Source organism: Delphinapterus leucas, chromosome 1, assembly GCF_059928025.1.
Source record: "Delphinapterus leucas isolate spDelLeu-1000000601 "Yukka" chromosome 1, BTC_Dleu_Yukka2, whole genome shotgun sequence".
Lineage (NCBI taxonomy): Eukaryota > Metazoa > Chordata > Mammalia > Artiodactyla > Monodontidae > Delphinapterus > Delphinapterus leucas.
The window spans coordinates 48077093-48098396 of NC_143129.1; the positions used below are offsets into that span (position 1 = coordinate 48077093).

The 21304-nt window shown below is 39.6% G+C and overlaps 1 pseudogene; it reads right to left on the reverse strand.

Moving 5' to 3' along the window:
* Positions 1-228: 228 nt before the first annotated feature.
* On the reverse strand, positions 229-1107 carry LOC111184683 (charged multivesicular body protein 3 pseudogene; annotated as a pseudogene).
* Positions 1108-21304: the final 20197 nt, after the last annotated feature.

Here is a 21304-nt window from a genome sequence, read left to right on the forward strand (position 1 = left end):
TAGAAAACTTTAAATTTTTTTCTAAGTGTTAAAACAGAAATTTATTAAAATCTATTTATATAGTGTTTTACATACAAAAAAAATATAGAGTCCTCAACATTCAGGCAATCAACTCTATTCTCAAAAGTGCTTTGTGAGAAGACAGATTTCTTTGCTTCCCCCCTAAAAAGATACTTCTGTTTATACTCCTAAAAATGATGCATTTATTACACCACTTCTCATAAGAACAGTCTGGCTGAGATCACAAAACTTCTGCAGAGAGTGAAGAGATATTTGGAGAGAATATTCTCCAGAATGCAATGCCTCATCACAGAGGTGTAGTGCAAGAGATAATAAAATAGTAGCTGCATCAGAGGAGTGTATGTACATGCAGCAAGTGGGCCATGAGAAAAGCCTGAGGCCCAGCAGGGTGGCCCCTAGCCACAAAGCATGGCCAGCTGGGATGCATGGCCTCTAGGGCCTCTTCCTCCCTTTCATCTTCTGAGGTGGCCATCACTCCTGGAGATTCAGGTTCCATAACAGCATTGGTCACTTTACTAGGTGCTTTGTCCAAGGCCCCTGCTGTAATTTCAAACAGAATTTTGTCAATTTCCATTTCTGCTGCTTTTTCCATTTCTTCTTGATCATCTATGCTTTCAAAAGTGTTCTCTAACATCTCTCCATGTTCCCATCCTTCTTCATCTCTTTGGACAATGCCTGCATTTATTAATCTATTTATTTTATCTGCATTCTATAATCTATTTATTTGAACTGGATTTATATAATCTTCACAAGACTCTGAATAGCCTTCATCACTTCTGTGCTCTTCTACGGGAACCAGCCTCTCACAAGACCACAAGCTGGTTCTTCATCCCTGTGAGCACAGAATTCATGTGAGCTTTGGATGCATAAAGCTTGCTCACAGCCTTCCTTGACCTGATCTCCTCTTTGGCCAGAACTACACAGATATCCTTCTGGCCCTTCTTAGCAGCATCTTTCAGAGATAGTTTTAGTTTTTCTGCTTCTCTTTGAATGTCCATATTTGCCTGTCAGCAACTCTCATTTCTTTTCTTAATCAATATGCAAAAATTGGTTGCATTTCTATATACTAACAACAAACTATCTGAAAAAGAAATAAAGAAAACAATCCCATTTAAAAGCATCAAAAAGAATAAAAATACTTAGGAATAAACTTAACCAAAGAGGTGAAAGATCTGTATACTGAAAAGTATAAAACATTGATGTAAGATATTGAAGACACAAACAAATAAAAAGATATTCTATGTTCATGGACTGGAAGAATTAATATTGTTAAAATGTCCATACTACTGAAAGCAATCTACAGATTTAATGCAGTCCCTACCAAGATTTTAATGACATTTTAAAAACAGAAATAGAAAAAGAAATCCTGAAATTTGTGTGGAACCACATGAGAGACCCTGAATAACCAAAGCGATCTTGAGAAAGAAGAACAAAAGCAGGATGCACACTTACAGGTTTCAAACTATATTACAAGTCTATAGTAATTAAAACAGTATGGTACTGGCATTAAAAGCAGACACACAGACCAGTGGGACAGAATTGAGAACCCAAAAATAAGCTCATGCATTTATGTCAACCAGTATTTGTCAAGGGAGCTAAGAATACTCAGAGGATAAGATAGTTTCTTCAATAATGATACTACACCCCTACCTTACACTACTCACACAAATTAACTTGAAATGGATTAAGACTTAAATGTAATATCTGAAACTACAGAAGTCCTAGAAGAAAACATGGAGCTAAGCACTTTGACATTGGTCTTGACCATAATTTTCTTGGGTTTGACACCTAAAGCACAAGCAACAAAAGCAAAAATAAACAAGTGGGACTATATCAAACTAAAAAGCCTCTGCACAGCAAAAGAAATAATTAATAATATGAAAAGGCAACCTACAGAATGGGAGAAATATTTGCAAACCATATATCCGATAAGGGGTTAATATGCAAAATATAGTAGAAGTTCACGCAACTGATTAGCAAAATAAACCCCAAACCAAAACTAAAACCCCAAATAACCCAATTAAATATAGTCAAAGGACCTGAATAAGCATTTTTCCAAAGAAGATATACAAATGGCCAACAGGTACATGGAAAGGTGCTCAACATCATTAATCATCAGGGAAATGCAAATCAAATCCACAGTGAGATATTACCTCACACCTGTTAGAATGGCTATCATCAAAAAGACAAGAGATAACAAGTATTGGCAAGGATGTGGATGAAAGGGATCCCCTGTGCACTATTGGTGGGAGTGTAAACTGGTGCAGTATGGGAGAGTACAAAGTTTCCTCAAAAAATTAAAAATAGAACTATCATACGATCCAGAAATTCCACATTTGGGTACATGTCCAAAGGAAATGAAATCACTATCTCAAAGAGATATCTATACTCCATGTTCAAAGCAGTGTTATTCACAATAGCCAAGGTATGGAAGCAACATAAGTGTCTGTCAATGGATGAATGGGAAAAAAAATGTAATATAGATAGACAGATAGATAGATACAGATATATATAATGGAATATTATTCAGCCATAAAAAGAAGGAAATCATGCCATTTGCAACAACATGGATGAAAATTGAGGGTATTATGCTCAGTGAAATAAGTCAGAAAAAGATAAATACTATATGAGCTCACTTATACGTAGAGTCTTAAAAAAAACCAAACTCATAAAAACAGAGATTGGTGGTTGGCAGGGATTGAGGGAGGTGGGATGGGATGGATGAAGGTGGTCAAAGGGTACAAATTTCCAGTTTTGAAATGAATGATTTCTGAGGATCTAATGTACAGCAGGATGACAAAACAGTACTGTATTGTATACCTGAAAGTTTCTAAGAGTCAATCTTTAAAGTGTTACACACACACACACACACACACACACACACACACATACACACACACACACACAAGGTAACTGTGTGAGGTGATGGATGTGTTAACCAACCTGATTGGTATAATCATTTTGAAATATACACATATATCAAATCAAATCATCACAAATGTACACCTTAAACTTACACATTATATGTCAGTTATATCACAATAAAAATGGTAAAAAATTCAAGCAAATATGAACAAGGAAAAAAAGAAAACAATAATAATAAGGCAAGAAAGCTGGAGATATGTTCCATGTAAGTCTGTAAGTCTTCCAGGACAAAGGGACAGAAGCCAGAGAACTTCCCCTTCCTTTCCCCCGCTGTGACACAAATAAAATATTATAATTTATCTCCTCTAGGAGACCAGAGAATTGCTGTCTCCAGCAGGAACTGGATTCCTCACTAATCTCTGAGACTGTACATTTTTGTAACAATTCTGAACAAATCACTGAATTAATTTCCTTACAAGAAAACTAAATTACTAATATTACCAAAATGTTCTTCCTCACTGGAAAATTCCCCTGATTCTAGTGTTTGGGTTTATATGACTCCATTTGGAGTTGGTTTTAGGAGACATGATTTTTTTTAAAAAGGAAATATTCAGTACTAAATTTGGTCTAAGTGTTCTACTCCCTGTAGGCCAATATAAGCATTATTTTTTTGTTCTTGAGTTCTCCCTCTTGTAGTTTTTTCATGCTCTGCTTTTAAAGTGCTACTTTCCATATAACATTTTTCATCTTTAAAAAAGTTTACAGGGCTTCCCTGGTGGCGCAGTGGTTGAGAGTCCGCCTGCCGATGCAGGGGACGCAAGTTCGTGCCCCGGTCCGGGAAGATCCCACATGCCGCGGAGCAGCTGGGCCCGTGAGCCATGGCCGCTGAGCCTGCGCGTCCGGAGCCTGTGCTCCGCAACGGGAGAGGCCACAACAGTGAGAGGCCCGCATACCGCAAAAAAAAAAAAAAAAAAAAGTTTACAGACTTTTCAAGATAAATGCTGTGCCCCCCTCCCCACAAATACAAACCCTGGGACTCAGATGGATCATTTGGGGTTAACTCCTCGGCACCATACGGAAAGCCAAAATTTTACAAACAGCCTCTGGCTTTACAGTCTTATCTGAGCACATTACAGGAAATCGAGCTTGCAGATACTTAAAGCATCTCATGCCCCCACACCCCCATCCCTGTCTTTGTCTACTGGGGCTGCTGTAACAAAATACCACAGACTGTGTGACTTAAACAACAGGAGTTTTTTTTCTCAGAGTTTTGGAGACAGGGTAGTCGAAAATCAAGGTTCCGGTTCCTGCTGAGAGCTCTCTCCTGGCTTGTAGATGGCTGCCTTCGTGCTGTGTTCTCACATGGAGAAGAGAGAAAGAGAATGAGCTCTCTGGTATAGCTTCTTATTAGGACACTAATCCTCTTGGATGGATCAGGGCTCCATCCACCTTTATGACCTGACTTAACCTTAATTACTTCCTTATTCCAATTATAGGCACACTGGGGATTACGCCTTCAACATATGACTTTGGGGGGACACGATTCTGTCTGTAGCATCCCCCCAAAACATTATAAAGTTAAAATGGACAAAACCCCACAACAGATGTCCATTTCTTTAAGTCAATTACCCAGTGGCATAAATTCACTATGAAAAAGAATTAGCAAGTTATATCATCCACCACTACTCCTTCTGCCACTCAGTAGGTTGAAAACAATTTCTCTTGTGTTTCAAAGCACTTTAGGAGAATTCTTTTCCTATGTCGAGTCTAACTCTACAACCTTGGCACCTGACACTGCAGAGTGGCGGTGCCTGCCGTGGTTACAGGCAGTGCCACTGAATGCCTGCAAACTCCCCATCTTCTATAATCCTCCTGCCTGCAAGGGCAGAAGCCTCCAGGGAGCTGAGAAAATCTGAACCCCTGAGATGTGATTGGATGATGAGAGAGTCTGGCTGTCTTTCACTCCTTCTTCCAGGCTAAAGGGAACTGCCTGTTGGGGCTTTTCCTTTGGTGTCTTGAATGGGGCTGCTCACAGAACCAACACTGTCATCAGTCCTCTTTCACTGTAATTCTGTGGACCTTCTTCTCCCCCGCATTGGGGGATATAAACATATGATCAGGATATGGTAGTTAGAATGCGTTGGGTCACTACTAGACCTTTCTCTGAAAAGTGCACACTATGAAGGAGCAGAAAGCATGAAGAAATATGAGAACTTATAATGGAAAGATGCTTTCATTCTTCTTCTTACTGCTTCTATACAAACACACACATACACACTCAACAGTTTCTATCTCCACCATCAAATTAGTCTCATATCTTTCCTTCTTTCTTCCTTTCCTCCCCCTTCTCTTCTCTCCCTCTTTCTTGCCCTCCTTCCCTCTCTCTCCTTCCTTCCTTTCTTATTTCCTTCTTTCCTCCCTCCTTTCCTTCCTTCCATGTCCTCAGACCAATCACCAAGTTCTTGCTCTACATGATATAATCTACTTGCTTTGCACAATTTTTACTAAAATTACACCCATACAAAAATAGTTGATGCCAAGTGTTGAGCCAAATGTTGAGCCAAGAATTAAAAGGCAGTCAGTTAAAGAAGCACCTTAAGTGGACATTCCCCGAATTCAATGTTTTCTTCCTTTTTAAAACCACTCATTACTTTTTTTTTATCTTTATTGGAGTATAATTGCTTTACAATGATGTGTTAGTTTCTGCTGTACAACAAAATGAATCAGCTATATATATACATTTATCCCCATATCCCCTCCCTCTGGAGCCTCCCTCCTACCCTCCCTATCCCACCCCTCTAGGTCGTCACAAACCATCAAGCTGATCTCCCTGTGCTATGCAGCAGCTTCCCAATAGCTAGCTATTTTACATTTGGTAGCGTATATATGTCAGTGCTATTCTCTCACTTCGTCCCAGCTTCCCTTTCCCCCCCATGACCTCAAGTCCGTTTTCTACATCTGCGTCTTTATTCCTGCCCTGTCACTAGGTCCATCAGTACCGTTTTTTTAGATCCCATATATGTGAATTAGCATCCGGTATTTGTTTTTCTCTTTCTGACTTACTTCACTCTGTATGACAGACTCTAGGTCCATCCACCTCATTACAAATAACAATTTCGTTGCCTTTTATGGCTGAGTAATATTCCATTGTATATATATGCCACATCTTCTTTATCCATTTGTCTGTTGATGGACATTTAGGTTGCTTCCATGTCCTGGCTATTTTAAATAGCGCTACAATGATCATTGTGGTACATGTATATTTTTGAGTTATGGTTTTCTCAGGGTATATGTCTAGTAGTGGGATTTCTGGGTCATATGGTAATTCTACTTTTAGTTTTTAAAGGAACCTCCATACTGTTCTCCATAGTGGCTGTATCAATTTACATAGTGGCTGTATCAATTTACATTCCCTCCAACAGTGCAGGAGGGTTCCCTTTTTTCCACACCGTCTCCAGCATTTATTGTTTGTAGAGTTTTTCATGATGGCCATTCTGACTGGTGTGAGGTGATACCTCATTGTGGTTTTGATTTGCATTTCTCTAATGATTAGTGATGTTGAGCATCTTTTCATGTGTTTGTTGGCCATCTGTATGTCTACTTTGGAGAAGTGTCTATTTAGGTCTTCTGCCCATTTTTGGATTGGGTTGTTTGTTTTTGTGATATTGAGCTGCATGAGCTGCTTGTAAATTTTGGAGACTAATCCTTTTCAGGATTATTTTCTCTCATTCTGAGGGTTGCCTTTTCATCTTGTTTGGATTGGAAGAATCAACATTGTGAAAATGACTATAGTACCCAAAGCAATCTACAGATTCAATGCAATCCCTATCAAATTACTAATTGCATTTTTCACAGAACTAGAGCAAAAAATTTTATAATTTGTATGGAAACACAAAAGACCCTGAATAGCCAAAGCAATCTTGAGAAAGAAAAACAGAGCTGTAGGAATCAGGCTCCCGGACTTCAGACTATACTACAAAGCTACAGTAATCAAGACAGTATGGTACTGGCACAAAAACAGAAATATAGATCAATGGAACAGGATAGAAAGCCCAGAGATAAACCCATGCACATATGACCACCTTATCTTTGACAACAGAGGGAAGAATATACAATGGAGAAAAGATAGCCTCTTCAATAAGTGGTGCTGGTAAAAATGGACAGCAACATGTAAAAGAATGAAATTAGAACACTCCCTAACATCATACACAAAAATAAACTCAAAATGGATCAAACACCTAAATGTAAGGCCAGACACTATCAAACTCTTAGAGGAAAACATAGGCAGAACACTCTATGACATAAATCACAGCAAGATCCTTTTTGACCCACCTCCTAGAGAAATGGAAATAAAAACAAAAATAAACAAATGGGACCTAATGAAACTTAAAAGCTTTTGCACAGCAAAGGAAGCCACACATTACTTTTAAATTGAGTCTAGTGCCTGCATGTGGTTTAATGGGCTCTGAATCTTTCAGCCTGGGTGGAATTCAGCTCCACCACTTCTAACTCTATGATCCTGAACAAAAGGCTATTATTTCTTCACCTCTGAAAATGGTGATAATAATGCTATCTCATTAAGCTATTGTGAGGATAATATTAATCAACACATATAAAGCAGTTATAAAAGGACCTGACATCTCTCAAGTGTTTAACAAATATTATATATTATCATTAAATTAGTCTTAAGGTTTTATTGAATACCCATTATGTGCCTAGAACTTTGCTAGGCAGGTGAGGTGTGGGAAAAATCTAATTATTGTTGAATGACCTTTCTTACTGAATTGATTGACCAGGTAGATGTTTCAGAGCCCTATGAACAAGGCCTTGCAGGGCACCCATTGTGCATCCCAACCGTGAGGCATGTGACACCAGAGTTTGAGATGCCATTGTCATGACTAGTAGCTGTCATCTTGAGCATCTGTGATTCCTTCCGATTACATTTGATTCCTTATGAAAACCTTAGAGACCACTGTGCAATAATCTTCCTATGAAGCAACACTGAGATGTACTTATAAAGAATAGTGGACTTGAATATATCCACACCTTCCCATTATTTTCAAGGACAGCCTTGATTCCTTCCATGTTTTCAACTTATGGCCAGGGGGAAGATCACTTCACCCAGCCTGCTCAAAGTGTACCCCTTGTGCACTGGTCTAGGGAAGTGGGAAAGCAATAAATGCCTGTTGAATGAAACCATTAGGCTCCCAGGCCAACTGAGGTAACACATTTTCAAACACACCAGGAAATTGCTTCTCTGTCCCATCACTCCCCCAGGTAGATGGCTCACATGCTTGCTGCCTTCTCTGGTAGAAATCCTCTTGCATTCCCTCACTGACTGACTCAATACACAGCAAGAAGTGCAGTCCAGGCAGCATCCAGGCCCAACCTTGATTCTGCTCAGAAACAGTCCCACCAGCACACCTGCTACCTCCTCACTGGAATCAGCTCATCAGAATGACTGCTTACCAATAGGCCATTGGTCTCTCAAGGGTTTGGAAAAATGAATAGTAGCTTCTTCTTCTTCTTTTTGATTTAAAATTAAATTCTCCACTTTTTAATTATTTTTATGATTACAAACCAGTTACTTTATATTATTACCTTGTGTTTTTATAATTTTTTTGAATGAAAGATTCTTTAAATTCTATAATTCTTCACAATTTTCAAAAGTTTCCCATCGATTTCATATAATCCCATAACAACCCTTTTTTTGCCCCTACCCCTATAGTCCCTCCCCGCTTCCCTCCCCTCTGGTAATCACTAGTTTGTTCTCTCTATCTGTGAGGTAGCTTCTTTTTTTGTTTTATTCACTAGTTTGTTGTGTTTTTTAGATTCCACATATAAGTGATGTCATACAGTATTTGTCTTTCTCTGTATGACTCGGTAGCTTCTTGTTTCAAAAATATTGGGGAGGGCTTCCCTAGTGGTGCAGTGGTTGAGAGTCCGCCTGCCGATGCAGGGGACCCGGGTTCGTGCCCCGGTCCGGGAAGATCCCACATGCCGCGGAGCCGCTGGGCCCGTGAGCCATGGCCGCTGAGCCTGCGCGTCTGGAGCCTGTGCTCCGCAACGGGAGAGGCCACAACAGTGAGAGGCCCGCATAGCGGGGGGGAAAAAAAAAAAAAAAATATTGGGGACTCTTGGTCAGAGAATCATGTTGAAACATGTTTTGACAGAGCCTCTGTATGCAATTACCCTTCCTTCCCACTGAAACAAGCATTCCTCACATATGCTGAGTTCTGAAGATTCACAGAGCACTTCAATATCAGTTATTTCATCTTCACCACCACCATGTGTCTTAAGTAAGATATATATATCAATAATAATGATAATAATAATATTAATAATAAAAACTTTTATTGAGAGCTTCCTTGGTGCCAGTTACCGCACCAAATGCTTTATGTGGATTAGCTCAGTTGTCATAACAACAGCTCTGATTATTCCTGTCAAAAGATGAGGAAACCAAAGCTCAGAGAAAGTAAGTGACTTGTCCATTTTACAGACCCAGAACCAGGCTCCCCAAGGCCCTTTCTAAGGCACCATGCTGTTTCTCAGCGTCTCCAAGTCACCCATGGGGTCTGAGACCACTTTGGTGCCACTTTGGGAGCTCACTGTCCCAGCCTAGAAGAAGTCAGTCACAGTGGTCCATCAGTTGTGCCTGCAGGCCATGGTTTGTGCACACACACAAAGATATCTCATAACCAAAGCAAAGGGCATGATCCCAGCTGGAAATGACTAAGGGATCCTTTGCCTCTGAGGCGAGAGCTCAAATCTACAACTAGTAGTGCCAGTTACACTGGCGTGCTGTCTACATAATGCAAACCATGGTATTTGGCAATGGCTCTTAAACTTGGCACAGTCCACACTCCTCCTGGACCCAAGAGATAACATAACCAAATGTTTTCTGGGGTTGTAAGAAATGAGTGTTTTGCAGGTAGGAAGAAATACAAACATCATCCCTATGAGAGCTTGCTCCACCCAATCCCAAAGGCAAAATGGCTCACTCTCTGCTGGCCCTTCGAAAGGTTAAATGTGAGCAAGGGCCCAGGTAAATAGTCACAATGCAAACAAAGTCATGTAAATAAATGCATCTCTGATCGACGCAGGCTGGTGATGCCAAATATACCATCTGCACCATTTCTCATGATGAGATTAATTTTTTTTCCCTGCATGTCCCAAGCAGTGAGAAGATGACCATCCTAATGCAGACCAAGGCATGCCTCGTTTGACACTCTTGGAAATTTTTTTAAAATTTCAGATCCACAGACAATCAGTAGCATTTGTGTTTTTCTAGGTAAGGTTGAAGTTGGAAGAAAGAAATCTCACTGGAAAGTAAAAGGGCAAATGTCCAGGGCCTGAGAAGGTACTTGCCATGTACTGTGATTTTTAGAGGGTCTAGTTACATCTGCAATCTAAGATTCCTCACCTTGCCCACTCACTCATTCACTTGACAAAAGCATTATTTGCATCTAATTATGTTTAGAGCAGTGTTAGGCATTATGGATACAAAGGTAAGTAAAATATGGTGCTTGCCTTAGAGGGACATTCCTTGTGCTATGAGAATTTGCTTGGCACGATTTATGGATAACTTCTTGAAAAATAAAAATTAAGAGCCTGTACTCAGAATCACATGTGGAGCTTCTTGTATACACAAATGACCAGGTTTTACCCTTCCAATTACTAATCTATCTAAGGTAGGACTTGGGCATCTGTTTTATTTAAAAAAATGAAACAAAAATGAAACTTTTAGGTCAAAAGTCAGCAAACATTTTCTGCAAAGAACCAAATAGTAAAATTTTCAGTCTTGTGGGTCATATAGTTGCAACTCTTCACCCCTGCCATTGCAGCCTGGAAGCAGCTATAGACAATTTGAGAATACAAGGGCGTGGCTGTGTTCCAGTAGAACTTTATTATTACAAAAACAGGCAGCATGCTGGATTTAGCCTGTGGGCTATAGTTTTCCACCTCCCGTTCTAGATGATTCTTATGGGCAATAGCCTTAAGATCTGCTTGTCTAGAAAATACTGTGACTTTGGAAGGTGTATAACAGGCACTGCCATAGATATGAAATGGGGTAATGCTGCTTTTCCCATCTACATCACAGTACAGAAAACTATATTTTTAGCATTCCTTCGATGCAGTCTTTGTAGGCTTACATTGAATCTGATCAGACACTTTTCAGAGATCTATACTTAAGTGCCATTCTCGCTGGAGGTAGGGAGTTTTACTAGATACACAGTATAAACCAAGAAATCAATCTACTTACATTCTAAGTTTTTCTAAGATCAGAAAAAAATTAGATATTTTTGTAATTATTAGATGTATCACTGCATCTTATGGTCTGGAATAGGAAAAAATATATATCCCCCTGGAAGAAAGTTCTTAAATTTAAAGAATAGGTCTAAGCTCTTAATTTATACATTTTTATATTTGATAGACAAGGAAAACAAACAAACTTTTGAATATAAACTCTTTGATGTTCTTTCAGTTCTAAGATCTTGAAATACTCTTAGTGTTTATTAAAGGGCAAATTCACTTCAACAAATATTTATGAAATTACAGCTTTGGAGCTGGTATTCCAACTCTTGCATAATACACAATTTTGTGGGAGAAACAACAACAAAAATACCTATAGTGTGAGTGATAGTTGCTATAGTAGGGGGATCACAGCTATAGGGGTGAATAGTTCTTCTTGAGTGGGAATAGGGTGGAGGATGTGGAAGGAGGAGAGAGCACCAGGGGGGTTCAGGAAAAGCCATAGAGATGAAGAGGCATTTGAGTTGGGCACTGAAGGATGAGTAGGAGCTCTCCATGCAGGCAAAGGGCAAAGGAGGAAGTGTTCTTCGAGCAAGGACACAGTGAAAGGAAAAGCACTTCTGTTTAAGGAGTGATGTCTAGGCTACTCTGACTTGAGTCCAAGGTGTCTGGAGATGATGGATGAAAAGGAAAAAACACAGCCTGGGGGGTGGTCTGGGGTCAGAGAGTGAAGGCACGGTGGATAATGCTAAAGTTTTGAGATTTCTTTTAATAGGCCAGGGGAAACCATTTGTTTACATTTTGAAGCAAGGAACTGTCCTAATCTTATTTGAGTTTTAGAAAGGTTATACTGGGCTAAGAGCAGAGTGGGCCTTGAGCCTGTCAAAATGTTCATAATTTGCCCCCAAAACAGGGGTGGTGGAAACTTTCCCCAGGAAGTTAAACAAATTCCCCAAATGCCAGGATCCTAGGGAAATGTATCCAGGGAGCAGGCCCTTATCCCCCCACTCGCTCTAGGAGAGGGCAGGGTACCCACTTGGGCCCAGGGCTCAGCTCTGTTGCCTGCCTCACTGATAGCCACCCATGGAGAAAAATGTTACAAAGCAAGGAAAACAAGTAAACCAACCAAAAATAAAAAACCTCTTCAGTACTCTGAGAAAGAGACTTTTTAAACACAAGACTCTTTCCTGTTAGAAAGACAGAAGCTGTGGTCCTTGCTCTCTCTACATTCAAGCCCACTCACCTCCACAAATGTAGGCAGTTTGTGGATAAAAATGCATTCACCACCAATGCTTCTGTCAGGCACAGGCTTCCCTGTTTTTCAACCTTTATGTTTTTAACACCCTCATTAACATAACATGCCCTTAGCTGCAGGTATGACGCAAACACTCCACTGTCCAGTGGTGTTTAAATAAACAGTGTTTAAATACCACTTAAATAAATACTTTTGTTTTCTTGACTATCTATCCTGCCCGTGTTTAGCCCCCGAGTCAGAAGCCGATGGCTCCCCATTTCCCTTCTGCACGCAGCACCTTTAGCTCCTTCAGCGGGCAGCTGCCCCGCACCTTTCCGAGGGCCTCCATCACTCTCTCTCTGTATGTCCTTCACTCTCCATCTCAGAGGAGTCGTGGGACTCAAAGAGGCTGCCAAAGCAGGGACCCCTCTGCTGAGAAGGAGGGCCACGTGAGCAAAGTTCTGAGTGGAAACCTGCACAACCCTGGCAGGCAGGCACTTAATTAGGGCTTTTAAAGAGATTCTTCCAATGAGCATTTATCGACCATTTGCTGTGCCTGTTACAAAATCCAAGTAAGGCCAGCAGCAATAAGAACCTGCTCTGCAGTGTCCACTGCTTTATCACTGAAGCCAAGAGGTTTTTCTAAAAACATGCAAAGGGAAGAATAAAATCCTTCCAGGCCACAGTTAGCACCAGGGTCAGCAGTGTGGTCTCAGCAGAGGAAACACGACGGGTCCTGGGCCAGAGAGCAAGCCGCTGGGCTAAGGAGAGACGAAACCCACAGAAGTGTGTGCTCACTTGACTTTATTTCTGGTCATAAAACAGCCGATCACTTTACTAGGATAAAACAGCAAGGTTTTTCTGTTCTGCTTTCACAATCATCTTTCTTCCCTGTTTCTAAAATCGATTTCATTCCCATTTAGCTATGAGCCCAACAGAGCCCTCAGTCCACTGTCTCCCAGTTCATTTTCCATCATGTCATTTTATTTCAGCTTTAGAACCCAAACCCTTGTTTACATGTAAATAACTCAGTGTGATTTACACTTATTTAAAAACAAATAAGAAGAGACCACTAATCATCAATTGTTTTACCCTTGATCATTTTTCGTTATTAAAACATCATTTTTAGCTCTTTTCCTCTCAAGGACTGGGTTTGGATCATTGAGCTTTGAAGAAAGATTGAAAACTTTTTGGATATAAATTGAGGGGAAAACCCTGAAATGTTAAGTACTAAGTTGTAGTCCACTATTGCCCTTATCTTTAATAATGGAAATATAGTTTAGTGCACCATGCAAAAGAGCATCCTTACATTTTTCAATTGCAAGTGTCCAATTATGCACAAGGGTCAAGGCAAAATTGATCTGAAGGAGCTCAATTTTAAAATCATTAAAAAAAAATCAGGACAAAGGATGCCGTAGTATTGAGCTAAAATGTCTAAAAACGAAAAGTATTATGCATGCCGCATGGCGGAAGATCAGATTTTTGTTAATGCAAGTTTTAAATGCTGATTAATGCTCTCGAGAGTCAGTTTCCCAAAGCACTGGACTGTATTCAAGTCTTTTTCAAAACGGCGCATCACTTCCATTATTCTGAATATTAATTGAACAACATTATAACTAAGGATACAAAGCAAGATTTAAAACATGATTACAGCTGTCAGTGCTTACATCTAAATAAGTCATTGGAAATTCAAGCTTAGAAGAAAAAAATGGTGTAAATCGGTCTTAGAACAGTGAAGCTCTCTCTTAGCTTTTTCAAAAATGAATTTGCTGTTTAGGACTCGAGAAAGCTTCACCTGTGACTTGGTTTTAATATATTTATCTGGGCAATTCTCAATCAGAAATCAAAGTTATGTTTTGACTTGAAATTTGGGACAATGTCAAGGACATTTTCTTTGGGGGAGAAGGAAAGGAAGAGCCAAAGAATATTATTAGTTCATAGAATTTTCCCATTTCCTTATTTTATATTTCTGTTTCAGCCTCTTGTCTATACTCAAAAATCAAAGAATTAACCAAATTTAAGCCAATAAGATATTACTATGGTTTCAAAACAACTCATTAAGCTCAGAGTCAAGCAATGGCAAGTAACTAATGATTTATTTTCACAATAATCAATTGTCAAATTCAACTTCTTTTATCTCCCTAATCCAGTTTGGGGATAGCTAAAATCCCCATTTCCCCACCAGAAGCAGTGTAAAATATTGACTTCTATTACAACCTTGGGGAATTTTAGTTTAGTTTAGTTTTGTTTCCTTAAATGGTTGCTGTGTATTCAAGTGATAGCTCTTTGTTCAAAAGGATGCAAAAGCCACTCTCACATCTAATTCTAGTGAGATAAATGGCATTATGAAGGGAATATTAAAAATTTACAGCCCTTTTTACTAAGTTTATTTGTCAGCCAAACATGCTGAATATTGCATAGCACACACACAAAAGCATGCCATCCTGACGATGAAAAAGATATGAGCAAATAATGATGCAGTGATAACAAGTCTGATGGAGTTTGCATATCTCCATTGCTATTTGGCATGTCATTTAATTGCATTGCGCCAAACCAGCAGAATCACACAGTATGTTAGTGTAAAGGGTCCACAGTTTAAGCGGAAAATCTAGAAGTGTTAACTATACGCTGTCTAATTATACAACCCTACTGTACCGGAATGTGATTTCAGAAACCATTTCTGACATATGGGAAAAGGGTAGAACAGCTGGTCATTAAGGTTTTCTCAAGACTATTTAGCAACACACTTGAATGTAATTAAAGTGAGACACTAAATACTGCACTTGTGGTACAATGTATTTTTAATTTTTATGGCACGTGGTAAAAGTAAATAAATGCAAAGCATTCAAGTTTCTCCATTCGGCATCCAGCTTGTCAAAGATGCAGTGACTGTTTGGCTGATTGCAAGCCGGGTCCTGGTGTAAGTCACAGACATCCATTTGGGATGTTTAAGGCTGCCTTAAAGGGACTGAATTCGGCAATATTCAGAGGGATGTCTAATTGGAATCCCCAACAATTCATGAGATGAATTCGTTCATTTATTTATTCATTCATTCATTCATCAAACGCGACCTGGAATAATTTTAGATGATAAAGACATTAGCCCTGCCCCGAGTCGCCCACAGCTTATGATGCTTAAAATACAGAGTGATGCAAGGTGATTAAAGGGTACCATGGAGCCCCAAGAAGGGGCATCTGGCCCAAACTGGTGATGTCCAGCAAAGCCCCCTAAATTGGAATCATCTTAGGTAAGTAGAAAATAAGGGAGAGAGGGATAAGACGTACAGCAGGACAATCTAAGCAGAGGGAGCAGATTATGCAAAGGCTTGGAAATGAGAATATTGTATAATAAGAATATAATCTTTACATTTATTGAACACTTACAACATCCTGGCACTAGGCTAAGTCCTTCACACATATTATCTCATTTAATCCTCACAGAAGCACTGTGTGCTAAGTACTGTGGTCTATACTTTACAGATGAGAAAACTAACAGAATAGTCCATGGCAAAGCAGTTTGTGGGTGACTGAACCAGGATTCAAACGCAGGTTTGCCTGAGTCCCAAATCAAACTTTTCTCCATATTGCCTTCCCCCAACTGACAGAAAAACAGCATGTCTATTTAGTTTTTAAAGAACTTAGTGTATAAACACATTAGTCCTTATTAAAGCCCTATGATGAAGAGAAAGGAAAAGACAAGCTACAGAGTGGGAGAAAATATTTGCAAATCACATGTCTAATAAAGGACTTATATCCAGAATATATAAAAAACACTCAAAACTCAACAGTGAGAAAATAAATCACCCAATTAAGTAGCTGAGCAAAAGATTTGACAGACACTTCTACAAAGAAAAAATATAATGCTAATTAAGCACATGAAAAAATGCTTACCATCATTAGCCATTAGGGAAATGCAAATTAAAACTACAAAAAAATACCATTACATTCCTAGTAGAATGGCTAAAATAATAAAAAGTCATGACAATACCAAGTGCTATCAAAGATGTGGAGCAACTGGAACTCCTACACATTGCTGATGGGAGTGCAAGATTGTACAGCCACTCTGGAAAATTTTGACAGTTTCTTATAAAGTTAAACATACACTTACCATATGATCCAGCAAATCCACTTCTAGGTATTTATCTTAGAGAAATGAAAACCTCTGTGAATATTTAGAGCAGGATTATTCATAATCTTTGAAAACTAGAAACAATACAAATGTCCTTCAAGAAATGAATTGGCAAACTTTGTCACATCTGTGCAATGGAATGCTGCTCGGCCATGAAAAGGAATGAATTAGTATACACAACCAACGTGGATGAATGTCAAAGGCATTAAGTTGAAGAAAGGAGACAGTCTTAAAAGGGTACACACTCTATGACATTCTGAAAAAGGAGATCTTATAGGAACAGTTGCCATGGGTTAAGAGTTGGGGGATAGTTTGACTACAAAGGGAATTTTTAGGGGGAGGAAACTGTTCTGTATCCTGGTTGTTGTTGTGGGTATATAAATGTATGCATCAAGACTCATAGAACTACACACCAAAAATAAAGTCAATTTTACTGCATAAAATTTTTTTTAAAACGCTATGAGGTAGATGTCTTAGTTTGGGTTCCCCCAAAACAAACCCTGAGATAAGAAATTAGGGACTAGGAATTTATTTGCAAAGTGAGTCCAGGAATCATAAGTGAAGAAATGGGGAAAGTGAGACAGAGAAGGGAGAAAAGTAAAAAAAAAAGTTGCATTATTGAGTGGGTTTCCATGGTGGGTGGCTTCAGCTCAATCACACTGAGAATCTTCTGGGAAATCATGTGGAGTATGTCTCAGAATTGCTCCACCTATAGGCATCTTGCATTTGGTTGGGGCTGAAGCTGCCCTTGGAGCATAAACTCTTATGCTTCTAGGTTGTGTAAGTGCCTTTGAATGCCCTTAGGCAAAGAAGAGGAAAGACCTAGGTCCCTGAGGTGGGAAGATGTCACCTGCCTATTGCAGCTGCCTGTGAATTCTGGTGGGCTGAGGAGTAAGGGAAGGCAATCGACAACATATGCTAATGAGGTATTAGTAGTAGATGCCCTATACATTTGGTTTTGCAATCAAGGGGGGGAAATTTGTCAGATGATTAAAATAAATATACGCAATGCTGATAATAAGAACTCAAGTCATCTGGGAAAATACTTACAATATGCCAGGTACCACGTTAGACTTGCCAGACTTCTCCTAATTCTGTCATCTGATTCTTCCAACAGCCCTATGAGATAAACATCAATACCCCCACTTTACAAGCAAGGAAACTGAGGCTCAAAGCAGTTAAGTAGCTTCCCCAAGTATGCACGCGTGCGCGCACGCACGCGCGCACACACACACACACACACACACACACACATAACTGGGTGATAAGATCAACTTAGAAGCCCATAGTTTTTTCATCATGCTTGGTCAGTGCCTACTTTGATTTATATTGCTACATAACATTCCAGAAGATATAGTAATTCTGAGAAAACAGTGCATAGCATGAGGAATTATGAATTGCGATTAAAAAGCCAGGTCTAAGTCACTCCAGGGCTGAGCCCTACTTGTGGGAATACTCAGGCCTTCTATTTCTGGGTAACTGTGGGCATTTCATTGTTCATTAGAATCTTCAATAGCTAGTGGCTGAGAAAAAAAAAAAAATCTCAAACCAATTCACTTTACTCCTTACACAGATGTCTAGAAATGTTGAAACTTTGGCTAATAAGAAATTGAAAATTGGCTGTATAATAGTCATCTGTGCAACTGCTATCTTCTTATTAGCATAAATGACCAAGTGATGCTCTAGCTGTGAGCATTGATCCTGTAGCTTCAGCCTCCTTACCACCACTGTGGAACTATACCTTTCAATTTCCTTACTGCTTCTTAATGGGCAGTCCTTCAACCCTGAAGATGACTTTGCCGCAAAAGGACATGAACTTGGAGTTGTTTTCCACTGTAGGAAGAATAGGATTATAGACTCATCCACATTCCCTTACTCTCTCCCAATTGTCGTCTCTATTCTCATCATAGTAGCTGGACACAGTTAAAGGATATAGACTTTTGGCCAGAGAACAAAAGAAAGATAACAGACCCACGTGGGCACTGAACCCCTGACCTCATTAGCATTGTTTTCTCACCACCTCTGCTAACAGAGAGCCCAATTACGAACACTGAATCAAAGAGGGAAGTCACCTCTTCACCCGAAGCCAAGAAAAGCCTACGACAGCTGGTTTTTAAGAAGGGAATGCTTCTCCAGTCAAATAACCACAGTATGAACATCCACAAGCAATTTCTAAGCATCTTCCATCCTTGCATGGCTCAGTATAACAAGAAATGCTGTCAATGTGGTTTCCAGTCTGGGAGGTGACGAAGGCTTTGAGAGCATCACCCCACGATGGATGTGATGGAGTATGCTGGGTGTACCTTCTTACAAAGACTCTCAAGAGTGAGCCAACTTGAATCTTCTGCAGTTGTAATCCCCCGATCTTAGTCCCCTCTTTGAAACCCTTCCACACTGTCTTTTTTTTAAAACTTTTTATTTTATATTGGAGTATAGTCGATTAACAATGTTGTGATAGTTTCAGGTGCACAGCAAAGTGACTCAGCCATACATATACATGTATCCATTCTCCCCCAGGCTCCCCTCTCATCTAGGCTGCCACATAACATTGAGCAGTGTTCCCTGTGCTATACGGTAGATCCTTGTTTGTTCCACACTCTTAGTCTTGACACTGGAAGCTCTGCCTACTTCTTTTGACTGTCCACTGAGGGATCTGTGGCAGAGTTAGTTCCACAGTGGGTTTTACAATTGAAATGACTCATTACTCTATGGCATTATATAGATTCTTCAAAGTGGTCCTTAAACTGCTAATTACAACTTCCTTGTTCTGAAAGGTAGAGAATTTGTATGATTTGTCTCTGTGTGCATGAGTATATGCGTGTATATAGTTGTTTAGGAATTTTCTTAGAATATAAGTTGAGTTACGTCTAATTAGTTGTATTCCATTTTTTGAAAACTTAAGTTATTTCAATAAGCTCCTGGGATGCAATGACTGAATAGGTCAGTCAAGGCATGATGCTGATAAAACCAAAGATGACTCAATTCCCAGACCAGTTACAGGACTTTTTAGTAGCCATGGACCACAGCTCTAGGCAGAGCCAACCAGCTCATACATGGTGTGATTTGCATAATGAGAACAAGGAGAGAGAGAGCATGGACAGTTCATTGCAGAAACACCTTCCCTACCGGAAAAAAAATACAGCCAATTCCGATGGCAGTGGTTTAGCTTTATATTGTTCTCATATACTAAGGGCGGCACTACTTAATGAATTAGAAGACATATGCCCAGAAGCTAGAGTTGGCCCATCCAAAGGTGAATTCTTGCTCTAGGCTCCAAATTGCGGTTATGTTTCAGAATATATTTTACTTTATAGAAGATTTTTGACACTAAGGATTTGGCTGCTAACTCTTCCTTCTACTCTACTCTTCCCAGCACCGGACAACAATGAACTTCCCCCCCATTTCCCACCAAGCCTATGCATATAATTTACAGGCATACCTCGGAGAATTTGTGGGCTCAGTTCCAGGCCACCACAGTAAAGGGAATAGCGCAATAAAGCAAGTCACACCAATATTTTTATTTCCCAGTGTGTATAAAATTACATTTATACTATACTGTGGTCCGTTAATTATGCAATAACCTTATGTCTAAAAAAACAGTGCACATATCTTAATTCAGAATATTTCTAGCCATCATCTGAGCCTGTAGTGAGTCATAATTTTTTGCTGGTGGTGGGTCTTGCCTCAGCGTTGATGGCTGCTGACTAATCAGGGTGGTAGTTGCTGAAGTTGGGAAGATTGTGGCAGTTTCTTAAGATAAGATGACAATGAGGTTTGCTGCATCAGTTTACTCTTCCTTTTCATGAACGATCGCTCTGTAGTGTCCAGTGGGATTGGATAGCATTTACCCACAGTAACACTGCTTTCAGAATTGGGGTTGGTCCTCTCAAACCCTGATGCTGCTGCTTTATCATCCAAGTGTATGTAATATTCTAAATCCTTTGTTGTCATTTCAACAATCTTCACAGCGTCTTCACCAGGAGTAGATTGCATCTCAAGAAATCACTTTCTTTGCTCATCCATAAGAAGCAACTCCTCATCTATTCAAGTTTTACCATGAGATTGCAGCAACTCAGTCATATCTTCAGGCTCCACTTCTAATTCTAGTTCTCTTGGCATTTGACTATATTTGTCATTACTTCCTCCACTGAAGTCTTGAACCCCTCCAAGTCATATATGAGTGTTGGAATCAACTTCTTCTAAACTCCCGTTATTGTTGATATTGTGACCTCTTCCCATGAATTATGAATGTTCTTCATAGAATCTAGAATGTTGGATCCTTTCCAGAAGGTTTTCAACTGACTTTACCCAGAGCAGTTGGAAGAATCACTATCTATGGCAGCTATAGCCTTATGAAATTTATTACTTAAATAGTAAGACTTGAAAGTCAAAATTACTCTTTGATCCATGGGCAGCAGAATGGACATTGTGTCCAGGCATGAAAACAACATTAATCTCATTGTACATTCCATCAGAGCTTTTGGATGACCAGGTGCATTGTCAATGAGCAGTAATATTTTGAAAGGAATCTGTTTTTCTGAGCAGTAGGTCTCAAGAGTGGGCTTAAAATATTCAGTAAACCATGCTGTAAACAGATGTGCTGTCATCCACCTTGGTTGTTCCATTTATAGAGCCCAGGCAGAGTAGACTTAGAATAATTCTTAAGGGTCCTAGGACTTTCAGAATGGTAAATAAACATTGGCTTCAACTTCAGGTCACCAGCTGCATTAGCCCCTAACAAGAGAGCTGGGGGGCTCTTTGAAGCTTTGAAGTCAGGCATTGACTTCTCCTCTCTAGCTATG